Source organism: Nyctereutes procyonoides, unplaced genomic scaffold (assembly GCF_905146905.1).
Source record: "Nyctereutes procyonoides isolate TBG_1078 unplaced genomic scaffold, NYPRO_anot_genome, whole genome shotgun sequence".
Lineage (NCBI taxonomy): Eukaryota > Metazoa > Chordata > Mammalia > Carnivora > Canidae > Nyctereutes > Nyctereutes procyonoides.
Genome location: NW_026575036.1, coordinates 1 through 22,211, shown reverse-complemented (window position 1 = coordinate 22,211; position 22,211 = coordinate 1). Strand labels below are relative to the sequence as shown.

At 39.3% G+C, this 22,211-nt stretch overlaps 1 pseudogene; it reads left to right on the top strand.

The window, feature by feature from the left end:
- Positions 1–9,251: 9,251 nt before the first annotated feature.
- LOC129505464 (ecto-ADP-ribosyltransferase 4-like) lies at positions 9,252–19,526 on the top strand (annotated as a pseudogene).
- Positions 19,527–22,211: the final 2,685 nt, after the last annotated feature.

Sequence of the window (22,211 nt, the reverse complement as noted above, 5' to 3'; positions counted from 1 at the left end):
TACTATTATTGTATTACCATCAATTTCTCTCTTTATGTCTGTTAATATTTGCTTCCTGTATTTGGGTACAAAGGTATTGACAATCATTTTATCCTCTTATTGGATTGACCCCTTTATCATTATGGAATGCCCTTCTTTGTCTCTTACTACAGTCTTTATTTTCAAGTCTATTTTGTCTAATATAAGTATTGCTACCCCAGCTTTTTTCTGCTCCCATTTGCAGGGTGAATGTTTCTCTATCCTTTCACTTTCAGTCTGTATGTGTCTTTGGGTCTGAGGTCAGTTTCTTTTGGTAGCATACAGATGGGTCTTGTTTTTTTTATCCATTCCACCACTCCATGTGTTTTGATTGGAACATTTAGGCCATTTACATTTAAATTAATCATTGATAGATATGTACTTGTCATTTTTAAAAAAGATTCTATTTATTTATTTGAGACAGGGAGAAAGAGCGAGAGAGAGCATGAACAGAGGGAGAGAGAGAAGCAGATGCCCCACTAAGCAGGGAGCCTGATGCTAGGCTCATTCCCAGGACCCTGGGATCACAACCTGAGCCAAAGGCAGATGCTTAACTGACTGAGCCACCCAGGTGCTCCTACTTATTACCACTTAAAAAAATTGTCTTCTGGTTGCTTTTATAGTCTTCTTTGTTCCTTTCTTCTTCCCTTGCACTTTCTGAGTGGTCAACAAGTATTTATAGTGTTTTGTTTGGCTTTATCATTATTTTTTATGTATTTGTTATAGGTTTGGGGGTTGTGGTCACCATGATGCTCATATACAACATCTTAAGTAAATGGCAGTCCATATTAATTTGATGGTCATTTAAGTATAAACATATTCTAAAATTTGAAGAGAAGAAATCTTTTTCTTCTCCTCTCCTCCCTTTTAACTCCCTTCTCCACATTTTATGTATATGTTGTCATATTTTTTCATCTTTTTATTCATATTTTTCTTACATCTAATTATGGCCATTTCTTTTCCACTTAAAGGAGTCCCTTTAACATTTCTTGTAAGGCTGGTTTTGTGGTGATGAACTCCTGTATCTTTTGTCTGGCAAACGCTTTACCTCTCCTTCAAATCTGAATGATAACCTTGGTGGATAGAGTACTCTTGGTGGTAGATTTTTTCCTTTCAGCATTTTGAATATATCATGACACTCCCCTCTGGCTTACAAAATTTTGCTAAAAAATCAGCTGACAGCCTTATAGTTTTTCCCTTATAGGCAACTTTTTATTTCTCTCTTGCTGCTTTTATGATTTTCTCTTTATCTTTAACCATTGACGTTTAATTATTATGTGCCATGGTGTAGACCTCCTTGGATTCATCTTGTTTGGAACTCTCTGTGATTCTTAGAGTTGGATGTCTATTTCTGTCCTAAGATTAGAGAAGTTTCTAGTTATTATTTCTTCAAATAAGTTTCCCATAACTTTCTCCCTCTCTTCTGGGACCCTTATAATGTGAATGTTCACTTAATGTTGTCCAAAAGCTCTCTAGCCTCATTTTTTTAAAATTCTTTTCTCTTTTTGCTGTTGAGCTAGTGTTTTCCATTACCTTGTCTTCCAAATCATTGATCCATTCCTCTGCATCCTCTAACCTACAGTTGATTATCTCTACTGTGTTTTTTACTTCAGTTATTGTATTCTTCAACTCTGATTGTTCTTTTTTTTATATATTTTTCTATCTCTTTAGGTCTCATTGAGTTCTTCCATTTTTTTCTCCAGCCCAGTGAGTGAGTATCTTTACGGTTATTACTTTAAATTTTTTTTAGGCATATTACTTATCTCTGTTCCATTTAGTTATTTTTCTGAGCTTTTCCTTATTCTTTCTCTTGGAGCATGTTCCTATGTCTCCCCATTTTGCTTGACTCTCTATGTTGGTTTCTATGGATTAGGTGAAAAGATTACTTCTCCTAAAGTTGAAGGAGTGGTCTTGTGTATGGTGTCCCCTGTGCAGCCTACATGTGCTTGATGATTTTTGCTGGGTGTCTGGAGCTATGGTTATATATGCTAATTACCCTTTAAAACCATGGCTTCTTACAGAAAGAATAAAGAAAAATAACAATAATGATGATGATGAATGGATAAAAGAAAGAAAAAATTTTAAAGAAAGGGAAAAAGAAGAAATAAGAGAATAAGAAAGAAAATAACAAAACCAAAAAATAAAAATAAAAACAAAACAAGACGAGACAAATTTTTAAAATAAAAAATAATAAGTTAAATTAAAATATTTTTAAAAATTTAAAAGCCCACAAAAATTACAGTCTGTTTTTGCACAACAGGGTGGCTGAAGTAGACTTGTGTACCCAGATCTTACTAAGGTCTTTACTTTGGTCTAGGCTTTTTAGGTGGGTGAGGAGAGAGAACTTTCCCACATTTCCTCAGTCCTCTTTTTTTTTTTAAGGTTTTATTTATTTATTCATAAGAGACACAGAGAGAAGCAGAGACATAGGCAGAGAGAGAAGCAGGCTCTTTGTGGGGATCCCCATGCGAGACTTGATCCCAGGACCCCAGGATCACAACCTGAGCTGAAGGCAGATGCTCAACCACTGAGCCACCCAGTGTCCCCACCCCCCCCATCTCTTTTAAACCTCAGACATCTTACTGTGCCTCAGTGCCACCAGGGCTGGTGTGGGCTTAAGGATTCTAGGCTTGCTGAGGTTACAAGCTCCTTGTGATGACTGGACTCACCAGTTACAGTGTCTGGACAGGCCTGTTAGTTCCTCCAGACCCTCCAATTATGGAATCTGAATCTGCCTTTGGTGGAAACCAAACTCACACCTGATGGTGTCCAGACCCTGCTCTGGTCTGTGCTTTTAAGGAGAGAGAATTCCTGCAATTTCTGGATACTTCTAAACTGTGGCTTTTTTCTGTGTCCCAGCACAGCTAGGGCTGGTGTAGTCTGGTGGACCCTGGGCTTCTGAGGTTGCAAACTTTCTGTGCCAATCTGACCCACCAGTTTCCGGACGGGACCTACTAATTATGGCATCCCAACCGGGGCCTTATGATGTCCAGACCCAGGCTGGGCTTTTTAAGTGGCATAAGGAGAGTGTTCCACTGTCTTCGCGCTTTTAAAATCTGGCTTCTTTTTCTGTGCCCCAGCGTGGCTAGTGCTGATGTGGGCTGGTGGACCCTGGGCTCGCTGAAGTCCCAAGCTCACTGAGACAGCTGGACCTGCCCCTGACAGTTTCCAGACCCTGCTCCCATCTAGGTGGAGTGAGAACAGAAACCATGTCCCTCTGACTAGGAAAGCTTTCTCGGAGCAGAATTCTAGCACTGTCTCTTTTATAAGCTAGTTGCTCTTTTAAACCAGGACTTTTATTTCCTGTGCCCCAGGACACAGGGATCTGTTCCCAGGCCCTCAGTACTGTCCCTCCACACTGTGTTTACACAAGGGTGGAGGTTCCCTTCGTCACTGTGCCTCCATTTCTCTTGCTTCAGTTTGCCATTCTCTCTACCTTTGGTCGCTCTGTATCTATTTAGTCAGCCCTCAGTTCTTCTCCAGAAGGAATGGTTCTATTAACAGGTATAATTTGGTGTGTGCCCTCAAGGGAGTAAGTTCAGAGTCCTTCTATATCATCATCCAGAACCTCCTAAAGGGCATTAAAGCACCACCTCAGGGTGCCTGGGTGGCTCAGTGGGTGAATGTCTGCCTTTGGCTCAGGGCCTGATTCCCGCTGGGGTCCTGGGATCAAGTCCCACATCAGGCTCCCTGTGGGGAGCCTGATTCTCCCTCTGCCTATGTCTGCCTCTTTCTGTGTATCTCTCATGAATAAAGAAATAAAATCTTTAAAACTAATAATAATAAAGCACCACTTCATTAACAACTCAGGGGTGGTTGGAAGAGTCTGGTTCTGAATAACAAAAGACATCCATTTTAGCCTTTTGGCTCTGGATCTATTTCAGGAACCAGAAAAGATGCCCCTAAAGGCTCTTAGTGCTTCAGAAATTACAAAGGTCTTAGGAGGTGTGTGTCATAAACCACAGACAAGAGCAAATACATATTTATTTTTCAATATCTCAATACCCTAGGAACACACAATGGAAGTGTTCTGTCCAGAATGTTGAGGAGGAAATTCACAGTGGGTAGATGATGAAAACAAAGCTTTCCCAACACTGAGGTCCTATACTTAAAAAAAAAAAAAAAAAAAAGTGGAAATGAGAAAGCTTAGATAACATGTTTCATAATGAAGCTATTGATCTAACAACTATTGTTACAAATATATTGAAATAATGGATGCAAACACACATCTCTCCTGCAATTTCCCTGCTAACAGTGTATGACCGGAGTCTAATCATCAGGAAATAATAGATAAGTTCCAAACAAGAGACATATACAAAATAACTGGCCTATAATTTTCAAAAATGCCAAGATCAAAAAGCAATATGGACACTGAGGAAATGCTCCAATTTAAAGAGACTAAAGAAACTTGACAACTAAATGCAAATGATGGTCCTGGAAAATAGAAAGAAAATTATAGGAATAGTTGATGAAATTTGTGTATGGACTATGCATAAGATAATAGTATTCTCTTTTTTTTAAGATTTATTTACTTATTCTTGAGAAACACAGAGAGAGGCAGAGACATAGGCAGAGGGAGAAACAGGCTTCCTGTGGGGGGCCTGGGATCACTCCCTGAGCCCAAAGCAGGTGCTCAACCACTGAGCCACTCCAGTGCCCCAGATAATAGTATTCTATAAATGTTAAATCTCTTGATATTGGTAATTGTATTGTGGTTATGTAAAAGAATGCCCTTGTTTTTAAGAAATAAATTCTGAGCTATTTGATGGTAAAGTGTGTTAAGCTAGTGAAAGAAGGAGGCCATTTGACTGAGATGGTTCTAATACCTTAGCAGTCTATTGTAAGCAAGCCAAAACCTAAGTGTGTGAAGACCTCAAATTTAAGAAATCAAAACCTAAAGGCAACCAATCACAAATAGCCAACGAGGCTTTCCCAAATGAGGCAAATGCTTAATCTGTAGCCAATCAAATAATGTCCTTGCTTTGCTTCCCTTTTTTTCTATAAAAATCTTGCCCCTAACTCATGTTGGTAGAACTCTCCTAATCACTTCTGTGCTGGTGCTGCCTGATTTGAATCTATTTTTGCCCAAAAAAAACTATTTAAAATTTTAATATGCCTCATCTTTTCACAGGGACATGATGTCTGTAATTAGTTCTTGAGTGGTTTAGAAAAAAGAGCAAGAATGGTAGATCAAGTACAGCAAAATTTAGAAATCTAAACATATGTGTTACCTAACATGGATACAGTATATGGGAGTTCCTTAGACATATGCATGTTCCTTGTACAGACTTGCAACATTTCTGTAAGTTTAAATTTTTATCTAAATGAAAGTTAAAGACATTTAAAACATTTACCACTTTTGTAAGGGTATTGAGGGTAAAAAAGAACTGACAAGTTAAAATGTTAAAGCCACTCTGAATTACCAAATTTGGGGGGCTCTATCAAACTACCTTCCTTTGAATAACAAGGACTTTTGGCAGTAAAATATCCCCATTAAACTGACATGGGTCCAAAAGAGTTTAATAAGATCCAAACAGGAAATACTAAGTGCCATTTCAAAACCTTTAGGCTGGCAGCAAAATATACAGTTCCCCCTGGACAAGACCTTCTAGCAATTACTTTAACCTATGCTCCAAAAGTAGTTTTAGAAAACTAGTCTAGGGGCACCTGGGTCTGTCTGTCTGTCTGTCTTTGGCTCAGGACGTAATCCCGGGGTCCTGGAATTAAGTCCTGCATCAGGCTCCCCACAGGAGCCTGCATCTCCCTTGGCCTATGTCTCTGCCTCTCTCTCTCTGTGTCTCTCATGAATAAATAAGTAAAATCTTAAAAAAAAAAATAGAAAACTAGTCTAGAATGTTTAGAAAATGGGCAAAACCTTTTCTTAAACAGCTGCTTATTTAAAAAATTAATAAAAATTGACTTTCACTTTGTTGGATACCTATGTGTTGGTCTTCACAAATCTTTGTAGAGCAAAAGAGGAGCCAGCATGCCTTGAGAAGCTGCTGTCAGTGGCACTAGGAAACAGGAAATTGAGGAAGAGAGAGGTAAAATACCTTGCCCAAGATCAAACATTAAGGACATGATAGATCTAGGAATTAAGCCTGTGTTTATTCACTAATCAATCTGCTTCTGAGCCAGTATGGTTCATGGATCCGTTCCATGATATTTCATAGAAGTATCTCCATGTCCCGTGGTGACAGCCCTGTAAGAGTGATGCCATCTCCATTTTTACATGTGAAGAAAATGCTACTGGGAACTAACATATTCAAATTCACAAAAACGAGGAAGACATGGAGGCAAAAAACATCAACATAGTTATGTGCGATTTCAAAAACCATATCCCTTTTACTCATCAAGACAGCAAGAAATAGGGATGCCTGGGTGGCTCAGCAGTTTAGCATCTGCCTTTGGCTCAGGACCTGATCCTGGAGTCCCAGGATAGAATCCCACGTCAGGCTCCTTGAATTGAGCCTGCTTCTCCTCCCTCTGCCTATGTCTCTGCCTCTCTTTCTGTGTCTCTCATGAATAAATAAATAAAATCTTAAAAACACACACACACAGCAAGAAATAGATTACATTTGGAAAAATTGGGTATCATCAAGAAAGTGATAACTAAGTGAATCCCAAGCTCTAAATTAACTAATATTAAATTATCACATGGGAACTTCCCTAAAACAGCCGCCAAGGCAAAAGATGATTTTTTAATGACTCTAAACATTGTCAGAAAATATTGTTTTCATTTTAATCCAAAAACGTACACACCCTCATGTATCAGACTTCTTGTCTTTCCCTGTTCCATTTCATGATCAGTGTTCTCTCTTCCCTTCCTCCCTCCCTTTCCGCCTTCTCTCTCTCTCTCTCTCTCTCTCTCTCTCTCTCTCTGGTTCTTTCTCTGCACTCCGTCTCTGTCTCTCCCTCCCTTTCTTCTCCTTTTTTTTTTATAAATTTATTTTTTATTGGTGTTCAATTTGCCAACAGATAGAATAACACCCAGTGCTCATCCCGTCAAGTGCCCACCTCAGTGCCCGGCACCCTGTCACCCCCACCTCCCGCCCACCTCCCCTTCCACCACCCCTAGTTCGTTTCCCAGAGTTCCCTTTCTTCTTTCCCTTTCTCTCTTCTTCCTCCTTGACCTTCTGGACACAGTTGTATAAAAAGGTTACAAAGGTTTCTGCTTCCCCCTAGAGGTATTGGTCTGGAAGTGGCAGTCACCATAGAAAATTCTGGACCTGGCAAGTCACATTGGGAAAATAGCAAAACTTTACAGACAGTAATAAAATGACACTTTAGACTCCTCTAGAGTTTTTGGAGACAGGGGCCAACAGGGTGAGAGGAAATAACCTGTGATCACAGACGGACTAGTTAACCTCACATGGCCTCAGGAAATGCACCTGTGACCAAGAAGTTAAACTATCTCCTTCTCACAGTTGTTTTGTGGATTGAGATAATATACTAAAGGGTCTTGAAGCACAGTACACTCCCACTAAAAGGTAACTATTATTTGCTTTTGACAGCTCTATAAGGTTAGGAAACTGAGGCTCAGCATGGCTTACTTAGTATCTTAAGTTAACTCAGCCAGCGAGCTGCAGAACTAAGCCCATAATCCAAGTTTTCAGACTCTCTAGTGTTCATCCTCACACCTCAGTATCCCAAATTAACAGTTGATAATGAGGAATCTTAAGAATTTTAAAAGTCTTAAGGGTATGTTTTCCAACACCACCTGTGTTTTCCATTAAATCCAAAAAAAAAATATGCATTTCAATGATCTGTGGTCATACCTTCCAGAATTACGTCTTAAAATTGTAAGAAGCACAGATTTGTGTCCAAAATGTTCACAGAGCCTTACCTATAATAGTGCAAAGCTCAAGTCCAGCTAAACATAAGATATTTATGCAACAAACCTTTGTACAAATAATGGCAATTGTTTTTACTTATTTATGTCATTTATTTCTCGGTGCCGGATGCTGTTGTAACAATTAGGATCAGATCAAAGCATTCAGTGAGGTAGGTGCTGTTCTGTTCTAGTCACTGATCAATCTGCTTCTGAGACAGATCCAGGGATCCACTCCATATTTCACTGCATGGTAACACCTATGGTGGGATATTGTACAACAGTGAAAAAAATCATGTTTTCAATAATTATTAAATTTTATGGACAGGTGCTTACATTTAAAGTGTTAAGGTAGGGACGCCTACATGGCTCAGTGGTTGAGCGTCTGCCTTTGGCTCAGGGCATGATCCGGGGATTGAGTCCCGCATTAGGCTCCCCTCAGGGAGCCTGTTTCTCCCTCTGCCTATATCTCTGCTTCTGCCTCTCTCTCTGTGTGTCTCTCATAAATAAATAAAATCTTTTTAAAAATAAAATAATAAAATGTTAAGGAAAAGACAGTATGAAGAATTGCATACTATATCATTTCAGTCTAAATGTGTGTGTGTGTGTGTGTGTGTGTAGTATCTAAATCTAAATAGTACTGTTCTCCAGGTTATAGATTATGAGTAATTTTGCGTCCTCTTTCATATTTTTCTGAATATTCTGAACTTTTGTAATGAGACAGAACTGCTGTGATCATCAGAAAATTTAGATAAAAACTATTTTAGGGTGCTAAAAAAAAACAGAATTTCTAAGAACAGGCTTTAGTTTCCTTTCACAGTTAAATAATGAATCGGGAAGTATAAATGGGAAAGATTTGCAAGAAAAACAATTACCCCAATGATGGGGAATGGAGGAAGGATGTTGAAACTAAAAGGGAAGTGCCTGAGGGAGGATGTTTAAAGAACACATGTGTGGCATTAACTTAGCCTACTGGATCCTACTTTTGATTGATGTCAGCTGTTCAGAAGCTGTCTTCTGACAGTAGTTGGATTCACTATAGACTGAACTAGTGCGGACAGAGGGTCCGACGCCTTCAGAAGAGAACACAGGGAAGACCTGTGACCCCAGAAGGTATAATTTCTGAATTGGAGAGTTTCAAAGTTACAATGGAAAAGCTGCAACAAGAGCCTTCTTTTTGACAGAAATCCAGAAGAGATGTGCTGCTTCCTACCAGCCCTCTCTGGCCAGGGCCTATCAGCAGCACCAAATGAGCGCGACAGAGGCCCACCTCTGAGATGGCATCTTCCCAGCCACTCGCAGGAGCCAATCATATCATCGCAATGGAAACCTGCAGCTCCAGATAATGTCACTTGGCCCCAAACACTGTACAGCGTGTGCCTTTCCTGTCTTCCTGAGAAAGTTGAGGTTGAGCTGCTGAGCCTGACCCTTGAAAAGCCTTTGGAATTCCTCCCGACACAGACTAGATAAGGGATTTATTTTTAATTGGAAATTTTAAGGCGTTTACTTTACCATCCCTTATTTGGTGCACAGATCTAGCTATGTCACGGAGATTTCGGCTCTGCCAATGAGCGGGAGCTGATACATTTCCTCAGAAAATCTGGTTGGGGGTGGTCAGCAGAAGATTCAACAGGACATGAACAAGGGAAGTTCCTGCCTAGACCCACCCAGAGAAAACCCCAGAGAAGAGCACTGAGCACTCATTTCATCATGAAGCTTCAAGAGCAGAGAAGTGCTTTTAACACAAACGAATACCGTCCAGTGCCCAACAGAAGCAGGAGGATTCTTCTCCCAACTCCTACTGCAGCCCCTGCTCTGAGGATCTGGCTTCTTCCCAGGCAGCTTCCTCTCTTGATGCTGTTCTCGGCCCTGCAGACACCCACCGGGAGTTCTGAGGTAGGGTGCCACTGAGGTGATTTCTTCCCTGTCCATGCTCCCCGGGGCACTTTCCTGGTGACAACCTTTAAGTGACCTGTGGTCACTTGGGATCTGATTTCATTCAGATATTTTAACAAATAATGCTGAAGGGTGTTGAAGGATGATGAAGGGTGTTGTGGTAGTGAAGAGTAGTGAAGGGTGTTGAAAGCAATTATTAAAAATTGTGGGATTCTTTGGAGTTTCTACATTTGGCATTATGGAAGCTAGAGGCATAATGTTACTTATATTTTTTTAAGATTTTATTTATCTATTCATGAGAGACACAGAGAGAGAGGCAGAGACAAAGGCAAAGAGAGAAGCAGGCTCCCTGCAGGAGCCCGATGTGGGACTCGATCCCAAACCCCGGGATCAGGATCTGAGTTGAAGGCAGATGCTCAACCGCTGAGCCCCGCAGGCATCCCTGTAATGTTCTTTTCTTGATTCTCCATAAAATTTAAGTAAAATACTGCTTCTGTATTTCAAATGATGCAAAATATAGTCTGTTTGCTTTAGATTGTTTCGTATGGATCAACTCCAAAAGAAGTATTATCATTTAAAGTTTTATATAATGAAAAATAACCAAATGTTAAGAGATAATAGAGTACATATTTGAGATCTCATAATATATTAAAGTTTTTAGAGCCCACAAGATTTAACAGCACATAATGAGATGGATTTTGTTTTGTTTGGGTTTAAATAGATTCTGTAGACCTATTTGTAAACCTTCTGTAAAGAGTTGTTGGTGAAAATCATTTAAGCAGTCTTAAAAATCTCCATTTTACATACAACTAGATGTCTTCTCATCATAAATAACAGTAAAAATACCAAAAGGTATGTTTCTGAGTTTCAACTGCAGCATCTTTGACATTGACTGAATGGAATCTTATCTCATAATATAAGAAGTGCTGTTCATTAGAAAAGCACTATTTCTTTGTCAAGAAGAAAACATCTTGGAATTTAGATAATTGAAAATATGGTTCTAAAAAATAGACTGATGATACTTACTGAGCTTGTATTCAAATCTCTAACTTCAGTTTAATCTGGGCTAGATATTGATAAGTAGAATTCAATTGACTACCCATGGGAAAATGTCTTTTTCCCATTCCTGGGTTCTAAGAGGAAGGATGGTCCTAGGCACACCTCTCCTAACCACTATACCACTCCCCTGGTGGTTGGCAAGTTTAGTTGACTGGGAACATCAGGAACAATAACTGGGCATTCTGACTTTGACTCTGCTCTTCATCCTCCTGGGAGGTAGGCACATGCCAAAGGGCCTGAGCCCTGCGTTCCTCATGACAAGAATCTTACCTTTGGGCAGGCCACAATCCAACACTGTCTGCAGCTCAGTGGGCAAGTCTGCCTTGTTCCAGGGTTTACTCTTAACAAATCTTGCCATCAGACGTAAATATGTGTGCCCCAGCAATTCAGTAGTAAAGATGATATTTTAAATTTCATACATATACTCTTTTCCCCCAATTTTTTCAGATCCAGGTCAGAAGAGAGAGCTGTTATTTACTGGGGACCCCTTGGGAGAACCCAACATTACTCATCGCTGAAGCTTTTTCTTAAATATGGTTCAGAGACTTAATATAGATTTTAGGTATTCAAAAAAGAGATATTTCTTAACACCCATGAGAGAATATGAAAGGGGTCAGCAGGGAAAAAGAAAGTATACATAAACTTCTAGATGATCATTTGTTTTCTTCAAAGCACTATGCAAAAATACTGTTTTTGTTTATACAAGAAGGTCACACCCTCCCTGGGAGGGTGAGGGGTTTTTTAAGCTTCTAGTAATATTTATCAAACCAAATTCAATCTCCGGCACAAGTCACTGATCCAGGAGGTATTAGGGCAGTGTAATGATTATGAGTGAAACTTCAGCAAATAAATTTTGAGGAAAAGACTCGGCTTTATGGAAAATAGACAGCAAGCCACCACAGCCTACCATCTGATCTGAAAAGCTAAAATGAATATTTTTCCTTTCCTATAGGTTGCAGTTAACATCGACTTTGACTTGACACCAGATTCCTTTGATGATCAGTACCAAGGCTGCAGCCCACAGGTCATGGAGAAGCTAAATCAAGGGGATTATTTTGCAAAAGAACTAAAAGCACATAGAAATTACTCTAGATCTGGGCAAACGCCCACTTAACCTGGTTGAACAGAGCAGCAGATCTCCCCAGGAGCATGAATATTACACATGCTTTGGCCATCCTGGCTTATACATCAAACAACATTGTCCGCACAGATTTTACTAGAGCCATGGCCACTGCTGGCAGGTCCCCACAGCAGTATAAACACTCATTCCATTTCAAATACCTCCACTACTACCTGACTTCAGCAGTCCAGCTGCTAAGGGAAGAAATGATCCTGACGAATGACTCTTCATGTTATGAGGTACATCATGAGATGAAGGGTAACTATTTGAAAGCCAACAGAGGGGCCACCATCCGATTTGGCCAGTTCCTCTCCACTTCCCTCCTACAAGAAGAGGCACAGAAGGTTGGGAACCAAACTCTATTCACCATATTTACCTGCCTGGGAGTGCCTGTACAAGAATTCTCTCTCAGGAAGGAAGTCCTAGTCCCTCCCTACGAGGTGTTCAAAGTTGTAAATATGAGCTACCACCCTCAAGGAAATTGGTTGCAATTGCAGTCAGCTGGGAACCTGAGCACATACAACTGTCAGCTGCTAAAAGGTATTATGTTATCGTTCTAAATCAAATCTACTTGTGTCAGGATCCCAGAACACCAGTCTTTTTAAAAAGTTATTTTTCTGAGTGGGCCTGTGGGGGAAAACTGACCTTCAGGAATGGCAGAACTGACAGATTAGAAACCTGTCTTATTTCTTTTCCCTCCCCTTCTTTCTCAACTATCTCTAGAAAAACTGTGCTTCTTCAATGGCACTAATATGAGGAGACTTCTAGACACAGAGAGTAAACCTCTACTGAAAAAGATAGCACATAAAAATATAGCATTATTACCTTCACCCTCAAACTCATTTTGGTTTTTTGGGTTTTTTTGTTTGTTTTGTTTTGGGGGGGGTTGTTTTCGTTTTTGTCATGGTCACTACAGGAATACGGAGTGCTAAGAGTAAAGCAGGAGGCATGATTTATTCATTCACTCTTATCTATTACTCATCTTCAATGTTCCAAGCACTGGGATGGGAGGCCCCAGGCAATATGAAATGAATAAAGCAAAATCACTGTCGTAGGCGGATTTTAAGTCTACTGAGACATAGAAATATGAGCAAATGTCCACACTCAAAAGCACTAAGCAATACACCAGATGTTTAAGCAATGGTTGTGGCTTCTCAGTGCTGGAAGCTACTCATTCTCTCTGGAGAAAGTGAGAAAGTCTTAATGATAGAGGACCACATGGGACTTGAAGAAGGAATGGGACAGGGTTGTAAAAGAAGAGAGGAAAAGTCATTTTAAGCAGAAAACAACATACGCTGAATCAAAGAGATTTCAAACAGCCAGTGTCTTTAGGGAATCAGCACAATAGGATGTATAGGACACAGGAAGAGGCTAGGAATGGAAAAGGAATAGGGGATCGATTGGGGTGGGGAGACTTCTGATGGGCCTGATGGTTAAAATTATTGTATTCTATACTAAGGGCTTTCTAACTTCATGCTAGAGGTAATGAGAAGTCCTTGGAGGAGTGGAGTATCAATTATATCAGTATATTAGCAAGAGTTCTGACAATATTGTGAAAAATGAACTGAAGCAGGAGAAATTGGAGATATCACAAAACAAAAAAATATTGTTCAGATCTTTTTTAGGAAAATATGTGGCTAACTCCATTCCATCTCTGTATGATGCCGGCCACAGTCCCTGCACAAAATGGTAGTTCTGTGGCAAGTGCTATGCCCTGTTTGATTTATAAGGAAGATTGTCCTTATCCACACGTGCACTTGTTCACACTCACACTTAACTGCAGTGTCTACCTTTGAAATATCCCCAAATCTTTCTCTATTCCATCATGATTGCTACTGTTAGTAATTCAAGCTATCAGCATTTCTTAGCATTTGGGGGCTGCAGTGTAACAAAGATCCTAAAACAGGCATCCACATTGAGGTCTTAGGCTTGCTTACTCTGGCCTATCTGCAAACACAAACCAGGGAAGAGGTGACCTATCAACACTTTTATCTCCTCCTGCCTGCCCTTGGAAGTGTGACAGGCAGCAGTATGAGCGAACTCAGTCTGTTCCACGGAACCAAGAGATTAGTGTTTGCAGAGGAGAATGAAAACCTAGAGTATGAAGCAAACAATGAGATTCTGATAATAAATAAGGACAATCATAGCTACTTTCCAGGGTTCTCTGGAACTACACTTGACTAAGGCACTGTTGCTTTATTCTCATCATGATGAAGTTGAGAGAGAAGAATTTTTCTCTAGGTCAATTCAATGAGCACAGTAAAATACATTAAGTAAAAAGTTGTAGAACATTTACATCAAAGAGGAGGAAAAAAGAGTATGTAATAGAAACTATTACCCATATTCTCTACTCTGTACGTCTCAAAGAAAACTATTTCAAGACCCTCCCCCACCAAACTAATGATCTTTGCTTTCCTGTCAGGAAGCTGCTCAAACACAACTTTGAGTTAAGGCTTAGTTGGAGCAGCCATGCACATTGCTAGACCTTGGAAGCTTGGTTGGTCTTGACTGGATATTTGAAATCACAAATCATATGTGAGGGAATCAGTAATCTTTTGTTGCTCTGTAAGCTCTCTGTGGGCAGGGACATGACTACATAGTATTTAAGGGTTTGGTATGGAATCCAGGCAGTTTGACTCCAGATCCACTCTTTCTGGATTGCTATCCAACTTGTACCATTTTTTAGCTGTGTTCTCAGTCCAGTTGTTTAAACTCCCTATGTTTCTTTGACGATGTAAGAAGCATCATGATAGAGCCCCACAGGGTTCTTGTGAAAATTTAAAAAATAAACAAAATACTAAATTACTTCTACATGACCTACCATGTAATAAATGGCAAATAAGTGTCTTAACTGACAAGTAACACTCTACCTATCCCACCATCCTGGAGCAGTATTGGATTGATCCATACATGAAAAATGGGAGGAGGGAGGTGGTGTTTTTCTTTTCTGGGAGTCCTTCACTGAGAGGGAGTAAGATCAGTGGACTCTTTCCAGACCTGTTTTTCTAGATAACTCTTATTGCACCGACATCAACCTCAGTTTAGAGATTCACAAATGGTCCCTAGGATGCTGTCTCTTATCCCTTCAATTTTTTTTCTCATGCAAAAGCCACAAGCTATTTTAACATCTCAAAAGATCCCTCTGAGTCAGTGACTTGTTTCCTTTCCTGTTCCCTCTTAATCTGACAAATATCATACTTAAAAGACAACATGAAGACCTTTAAAATTGGTCAGCCAGGATACCGTAATTCTCCCAATGAAAAGACAATAGATCCAAGAGTACAGTTTCCCCGTCCTTTGATTTATTTCAAAATTGTTTCTGTTAACTTGTAACTACAGTTCTCAAGTTCAAAGAGTACTCAGGAATCTGTCAACCTCAGAATCAAAAGGTCAAATTGGTAGCATAAAATATTTAAGCAAGTCCATTTGCAAAAGAAAAATTAAGACATTCTTTTTTTTTTTAATTAAGACATTCTAAACTAACAGCTCTCCCTTCTAATTCTTCTCTCACCCCTCTTGTGGCCTATAGTGGTTACCATAGAAACAGATGTTTTCATGCCCATTGAAAGACTCAAAATATGTTATTTTAGTTATTTGTCCTTAAATGTTGCTTTGTTCAGGAAAATAATCCATGCCAAAAATCTATAAACACACAAACACATACTCTGTTCTGTACCATTGGATTCACAAAGAAGGATTTATTTGTTAAAATGTTTCACATAATCAAAATTCTTAAGCATGTTTCTAGAAAAAATACAGTCAACTTTTGTAGTAAGCCTGGTTTTACATACTAACTTTACCAGTTACTAACAGTGAGAACACGGGCAAATGGCTTAGTCTCTGTGTGCCTCTACTATGTGTAACATAGGGAGGAAAATCTAATGAAAATCTACCTTATAGGATTCTGGTGAGTATAAAATGACTTATGCGTGTTAAAGCTCTTAGAACAGATTCTGACACTAGCAAGTACTCAAAATTTCCCTAAGCTACTATTACTGTCACATATGATTTACTTTATTAACTTCCTGTTCTTGTTTTCTTTTACTCTGGGTTTTATCTCAAACTAGTTTTCCCTATTTGTACCATCACATTAGCCTTGAAATGGAGTGTCTATCTGAGCTGCATGGATGAAAGAATGAGTAATTTAGGGGCACCTGGATGGCTTACTTGGTTACGCATCTGCCTTCAGCTCAGGTCATGATCCTGAGGTCCTGGGATTGAGCCCCAGTCGGGCTTGCGCTCTCTCTCTCTCTCTCTCTAATAAATTTTAAAAAAAAAATTAAAGAAGGAAGGAAAAAAAGAAAGAGAAAAAGGAGAGAAGGAGGGAAAGGAGGAAGGGAGGAAGGGTGGAAAGAGAATAGATTTTGGAGCCAGGAAGGGCTGGGCATATATGTTAGTAGCTATGTGACCTTGTGTAAATGACAACCTCTGAGCCTGTTTCTTCATTTATAAAATGGGGGCAAAAAGAACATTGTGCAAGTACTTGGCGTCTACCCTCTCAAACATAATTGAAAAACCCTGGGAGGGACACCTGGGTGGCTCACTGGTTGGGCGCCTGCCTTTGGCTCAGGTCGTGATCCCGGGATCCAGGATCTATTCCTGCATCAGGCTCCCTGCGAGGAGCCTGCTTCTCCCTCTGCCTGTGTTTCTGCCTCTCTCTCTCTCTCAGTCTGTGTCTCATGAATAAATGAATAAATCTAGAAAGAAAAAGAAGAAAGAAAGAAAGAAGAAAGAAAGAAGGAAAGAAAGAAAGAAAGAAAGAAAGAAAGAAAGAAAGAAAGAAAGAAAGAAAGAAAGAAAGGCCCTGGGAAAGCACTTTGCATGTGGAAGTGGGATAATAGTTTCATGGCACAAATGTGTGCTTCACTGGTATTGACAGGCAAGAAAAAAAACAAAGAAGAGACAGAAGAAACAATGCTTATCATTGTTTGAGTGCCAAATTTTTCATAGATAACTCTCTAAAAAAATAACACTTGTTAATCTCCACATTCTGACAGAAAGAGGCTATAGATAGCATTTCCCTCCAAATATCAGATTAACTAGATATACTGCATATCAATTTTAGCTTCTGCTTTTCTTCAAGGGGTTGACTGTTTCTTTCTGAATAATCTAATTCACAGATTCAGAGTTCTTGAAATACAAGGTATAATAATTATGTATTTCTCCCCAAACTGTATACCCTAAGGCAGAGATGACCAAATTTATGTTATAATACACCAAAAATAAATGATACTTATGTGGCAAATTTCATTCACAGAAGGTTTTCACACACATTATCTGTTTAATTCTTATAACTACCCTGTACATTGGTTATTGACCCCACTACACTGATTTGAATACTGAGGTTGAGAGAGGTTACATGGTTTGTATGAGATTATTCAGTTTATAAAAAGCTTAGAAATATGTATGCACTATTAATTTTCCTTGTCTACTCTTATTGGTAAAAATGGGATTTTAAATATTGTTTATATATATAGAATTCCAAGAAATTTCAGAAAACACAAGGGATTTTATGTATTATTATGTGAAAACAATGGGAAAATATTTCTCTGTCATCTCATCATCCTATTGAACAATATGTTCAAATGTTGAGGTAATCACAGAGTTGAAGTTTTCCTAAATCAAACATCTTTTCTACCCTAAATAGTCACTGAAGGCTGGTTGAAAAGGAGATCCCACTCACTATTTAGAGCATTTTCTAAAGGTTTCCATCTTCCATCTCATTCTATATCCTCATCCCAGCATATTGCCAATCAGTAGTTTCTTGTATTTATTTTGCTTTCATCAGCCATACCCTAACTGGTTGCCAATCTTCTCCATCTTTCCATGAAGAGCATGTATGTATAGGAAGTACATACACACACACACACACACACACACACACACACCAAGCAGGATTGTATGAATACTTTTTGCCCACTTTGTAATTTTTTTTAAGATTTTATTTATTCATTCATGAGAGACACAAAGAGAGAGAGAGAGAGGCAGAGACATGGGCAGAGGGAGAAGCAGGCTCCATGCAAGGAGCCCGATGTGGGACTTGATCTGGATCCTGGGATCATGCCCTGAGCCAAAGGCAGATACTCAACCGCTGAGCCACCCAGGCATCCCATCCCACTTTGTAATAAAAAAAAAAAAAGAAAGAAAGAAAAGAAAGAAAGAAAGAAAGAAAGAAAGAAAGAAAGAAAGAAAGAAAGAAAGAAAGAAAGCAAGCCTATGTGTGGACATGCCATATATGGAGAAACAATACTGTGGCTAAAAAGATAGAGTTGAGTTGAGCCAGACTGCCTGAGTTGGAATGCTGCCTTCACTACATACCAGATGTGAGATGTTTGGTTAAGTTTCTCCACAAATCAAAATGTCACCTTTTGATCAGTGGAAAATAAGGAGAATAAGAATAAATACCTCGTAGATATCCTGTGAGGATCAAGTGAGTTAATTGATAGCATTGCTTAAAACAGACCACAGCACAGAACAAGTTGCTAATCGATGTTAGCTTTCATAATGGTGATGAAGATGATGGTAATTAAAATGGGGATACTGGTGATGGTGATGGTGTTGCTGCTGGCAATAAAGACGGAAAATCAGGAGATCTCACACACTAAAGAAGAGATGGGTCACCTGGGGTAAATCTATGAGCTTCTTGGTGCTGTTCCATTACCTGTAAAATAAACAAGCTGAGTTCTGTTAGTTAGAAAACAATCTAAGAGGATACTTTTTTTAAAGTAGCTAACTGCAAATATTTGTATTAGGAGTTTTCTACATTAAAAAATGAATCAAAGGACAGATTAGATAGTTTTTTGGAGTTTTTTTAAGATTTTATTTATTTATTTGAGAGGAAGAATGAGAGACAGAATGAGGAGGGGGGAGGCAGGAGGGAAAAGCAGAGCCCCCTGCTGATCAGGGAACCTGATGTGGGGCTTGTCCCAGGAGGAATCATGACCTGAGCTGAAGTCAGATGCTTCACCAACTGAGCAACCCAGGTGCACCAAGGTAGTTTTTCAAAAAACAAAAACAAAAAAATCTGCTACCTAAAAGATCTCTAACTTTGTTTTGTTTTTACAGGTTCCGGCAAAAAGTACAATCCTGCTCCTATGGTTATTGCTTGTCTCTTCTTTTTAACCAGTGTTGTCATCTCTTCCAAAAATGGAGTATAAATGAAACTTGTGGTTTTGCTTTTGCTGTGCCCTTTTGCTTGATGCCAGCCAGGGCACCCTGAATACCCTTGGGGACTCACTCTGCCTGGTTATCAACTGATACAGCGCTGGCTCAGCCTACTGCCTGTGAGTGGACCTAGAACTCAGTGTATTTCTTCTTCATGGACACAGATTTATCCTGGGATAGAAAAGGACCCAATCAAAGCTGATGAGATACAGTCATGGTAATTTTTTGGAATTCGGATCGGTAATGGGGTGGGGGCCTTTTTACTCAATGAAGATTAATGAAAGCAGAGTATGAGTCTACAGTTGCTGGCAGCTATCTTGCCACCAGTAGGGGAAACTCTATCTCCTTGAGAATAGAGTGAACACAATGAAGGAAGAACTAAAAAATGAAAAGAAACAGTTCTGATAAGAATATATGAGCCCCTAGATCCAACTATGCCTGAGTCGGAATCCTGGGCTTTTTTTATTACATAAATCAATAAATTTTATATTTTCATAAGTAATTTGAATTAAATTTCCTATCTCAAGTGATCAAAGGACTTTTTGGAGTTATGAATACAAGGATTCTCCATTATTTTTATTAGCCATCCTAAATGGGAACAAATTGAGAAGCTTGAGTTCGAAAGCACAGAACAAATTCTTCATCAAATGGAAAAGCTTTGAACCCCAGAGAAATAATTAAAGCAAATTTTCTTCAGAGATTTTTTAATCAGCATTCAAAGCCAAGCCAGTGTAGTCTCAAATAGGAGGAAATATGAAAACTTGAGAAATAAAAGGGAAGTTAATAAAAGATGTTAGTGAAATCTCATTCACTGGCAGTAATGGGATGCCACACCTATTTCTACAGTATTACAAAATTTAGAATTTAAATTCATATGTTAATTTACAGAGGGACTTTATGGCAAATTGGATTTTAAGTCATCTTCAAAACTTTAGGTACATTTATTAGGAAAGCACATGGATGTGTGTGGATTTAAAGGAGAAGATATGGGAGAAAAAAATCTGATAACCAAGCAAATATCAAAGATATATCAAGTCCCCACTATGTGACAACAATTAAACAAAAGGAAGTATAAATCACCAAACCTCACATCTGGGAATATTCTCTTACTTCCCTCAGGGGTGACGGGGGTTGTTCTCCTGATTTCCAAAGACCCTGGTATTGGGCTAAATGGAGTAAAGGGGGAGACTAGCTCTATCCTTTGAGTTATGAAAGTCTATGCTACTTACCCCCCCCCGAGATTTGAGTAATAAACAATAAACAATGTCAGTTAATCTGACCCCATTAGGAATGTCTAAAGGGATGGTGTCTTGACAGAAGAGACACAATGGGGAGTTAGCTGCATAAAATCACCCAGTAGAGAATTTAGGCATCTAGTACTGTCATTCTTTACATGGCATTTTGAGAACAGGGCCAAGGGCATCTCTATCATCTAGCTTACATTGGCCTCTACACCAAATAAGGCAAGCATATAATTTCCATAGACACAGTTTACATGATTTATTGCCCAGGGACCTTGGCAAGTTAGTGGCTCCTGAGTAGAGAATTCTGTGGGCCTGGCTCTGGGAACAAGCTTTGCTCTGAGCCTTAGTGAGGCAGAGAAAAGCCTCCCAACATCTTGCATATTTTGTTTCTGTGCCATATAAATGCACTTATTGAGCCAGACTATGTACAAAACACTTTGGGGATGAAATGTTGAATATAATATGCCAGATCTTCCAAGAGTTTACAGTCTCTTGGGAGAGATTAAGAACACAAACAAGTCACAGAGGAATACCAAAAGAAAGGGGCAAGTCAAGTTTTCTGTTCACAAAAGTTCAAGAGAGAAACTCCTGAGGCAAGGGAAGAACCAATAAGGCTTCAGGGAAGAGGCAGCATTTGAGCAAGGCCTTGGGACACAGAGGTGGGAGCGAGAGATGAGAGGAAGAAGACAGTGAGTGTAGGTATGTGTCAAACGCTTAGAGCCAAAATGCATACAAATAGTAAGTACTTCAAATTTAGAGAAAAGTGAGATCCCACTGTCCTATGGTTGGAAACAGCTTTCTATGGGAAATGAGGCTCAAGGGAAGGCTTCAGAGGGAAAAGAGAGAGCTGAGTAGAAAGGAGACAGAGGATATAGGAATGATCAATGTACATAAGGGTCAGGAAATAGGTGTGACAGAGTGAAGCTGTAATGTGGACTGGAGAGGAAATTGCCACCCAAGCTAAAAAGTCAACCTAATGCATTGGATCTTCATGAGAAATCTATTTTCTGAGTAAGACATTCTAGATAAATGACTCTTACAGCCACAGCATCAGTGTCCCTTAAGAACTTGTTAGAAATGTGAACTCTGGAGCCTGATCCCAAATCCGTAGAATCAGAAACCCAGGACCTGTGTTTAAGAAGCCCTTCAGGCTTATGACTTATGGGATTATGATCCATAAAGGAATAACCAGGTTTTTGAAAAGATAACTTAATTCTTCCTCCTGCTGCTGCTTTATAGGGCAAATCTCCAGAGATAGAAGTTATTCTCTTGAGTGGTATAGATTTGTGGGTTGAGGATGAATATGCATATTTTACATTCCCTCAATCTCTCCCTATAGTCCTAAATTTTTGTGCAAGTAGCCAGTGAAATGGACATTTATTTAAATCAATTCAAAGTTCATGAAATCTTAGGAGATGAGTTTCAAAAAAAATTCACTGTAATTTCTGCTTTTAGTCTGAGATATCTTTGAAGATAAAATGGATAAATTCACATGGATTGCTAAAAGGGCTGACACTAAAGTTGCATAGTATTTATCTCCTATAGTAACTTTTATTAATGCTTCTCCCTTCTTGTGCACATGAAAAAATAATCTGACTTCACTTGTTTTATTTTTATTTTTATGATTCAGTGTTCTTTTTTAAAAAAAGATTTTATTTATTTATTCATAAGAGACACAGAGAGAGAGGCAGAGACACAGGCAGAGGGAGAAGCAGGCTCCATGCAGGGAGCCCGATGCGGGACTTGATTCCAGGACTCTGGGATCAGGCCCTGAGCCAAAGGCAGATGCTCAACCACAGAGCCACTCAGGTGTCCCTTTGATTCAGTGTTCTAATATGCCTACCTGATTGTCCCAAAGTTCCCTATTTGCTCTCACTTT